The following is a 2,006-nucleotide window of genomic DNA, read 5'->3' on the forward strand; positions in this document are numbered from 1 at the left end:
TATTTTGTTCTTTATTCTCTATTAAAATACTTATTTTTGTAATCTGCTGAGTTGAGTCCTGTCTGCACTACTGGGTTCGTTCCTGTCCAACAAATCCTGACACCTGAGACCACTCTGAAGGAGGTACAAGCTTCTGTAGATGACATGAGAGACTACTGAGACACCCGAGACCAATCTGAAGGAGGTACAAGCTTCTGTAGGTGAAATGAGAGACCACGAGACACCTGAGACCACTCTGATTCTTCCCCAAACAGCTTACTACAAAGTGGAACAAACCAGTTCTGCTGGTGCTAAGATGGTCTCTTTGGCACGCCCCCTCCTCCGGTGCCGGCCCTCTTCCTCAGATGAATCAGTTTGACATGACTGTCGACAAGGAAGAGGGCCGGCACCAGAGGAGGGGGTGTGCCAAAGAGACCATCTTAGCACCAACATAACTGGTTTGTTCCACTTTGGAGTAAGCGGTTGGGAGAATAATCAGTTTTGTTTTGTGTGTTTCCTTGACTGATGAAGCCTTCTGAATGGAAGGTGAAACGTTTCAGCACAAAAAAAGAAAGTGTCCAGATGACCTGACTGAAAATTGTTGGATTGTATACCTGGATTATTGAGCATGGACTTTATTGGTTAGGGTGCTGTATGAATGTGTGTGTAGTAGAATGTTGTATGAGTGTGTGTATAACAGTGTATGAATGTGTGTAGCAGTGCTGAATGAATATGTGTAGTAGAGTGCTGTATAAATGTGTGTATAATAGGGCATTAACAGAGTACTCGAGTAATCTACACATCGATTGCTAGAACATCTATCGAGGTTAAAAATGTAAGGTCGAGTGTCCGTAGTGACGTCATATTACGTAGGGGGCGGTGTTGCACTGTTGCAGGTCACAAAGTATGGTGTAACACCGGGTGCAATCCACCGAACCAGAACCAGCTTCCTCTTGTTTCACAAACAAAAAGCAAAAAATATTCATTTATAAACCTATAAAAAAAATCTATAAACATATTAATCTCTAAAACTAAACTTAATGCGCACCACAGCTGGCGGTGGTGCGGGGTGGTCGACACCCCCCCCCCCACCACCACCACCACCACTGTTAAGTTTCGTTTTTGACGTGCTGCACGTTTCTTCACGTTTGCAGTTTAATAATAATAACTAATAGTTTAGTTTTTCCTGTGACTTATTTGCAGTATGATAAATGGTAGGAGCATAATATACGCTCCCAATGTTTTGTTGGTCATTTTTTGTAAATAATTACCTTTTTTTGCGGTTTTATTTATTTATTTTTGTATCTTGAGGTCTATGACGTCATCAAATACTCGAGTTCTACTCGGGTTTTATTATGTTAATGTCGAGTTTCAAAAGTATATACTCGTTCAACCCCTAGTGTATAGTAGTGTATGAATGTGTATGTACAGTGTTGTATGAATTCCGAGATTCTTTATTGTCATTCACACCACATGTGGTACATGTGGTGGAACAAAATTATGCACACTGGGTCATAGTTACGGCCCACAATAAAATGTAAAAGAAAAAGAGTAATAACATCTAAGACATGAACTAAGAAAAACATAAGCCAAAAGTACGCTAAGCACTAATAGCATAAAAACAATAAACACAGTATGTCGAACAGCAGCACGAACATGAGTCTGTGTGAACAGATGAGCATGAATGAACACAGCAACATGAAACAGATCAGCAGCAACATGAAACAAATTAGCAGCAACATGATGTGATTTTTCACATTGATTATTCTTGTTAGATATTCATGAGTCTAACAGCCTCAGGGTAGAAGCTGTTCCTCAGTCTAGTGGTTCTACACTTAATACTCCTCAACCTCCTTCCTGAAGGGAGCGGGGCAAAAAGTGTGTGTGCTGGGTGAGTGGGGTCCTTCATGATGCAGCTGGCTCTCTTCCTGCATCTGGAGGTGTAGATGTCTGTGATGGTGGGGAGACTGACTCAAACAGTCTTCTGTGCAGCCTTCACCACTCTCTGCAAAGCTTTTCTTTCTGCA

Source organism: Nematolebias whitei, chromosome 20 (assembly GCF_014905685.2).
Source record: "Nematolebias whitei isolate Nwh7 chromosome 20, NemWhi1, whole genome shotgun sequence".
Classification (NCBI taxonomy): domain Eukaryota; kingdom Metazoa; phylum Chordata; class Actinopteri; order Cyprinodontiformes; family Rivulidae; genus Nematolebias; species Nematolebias whitei.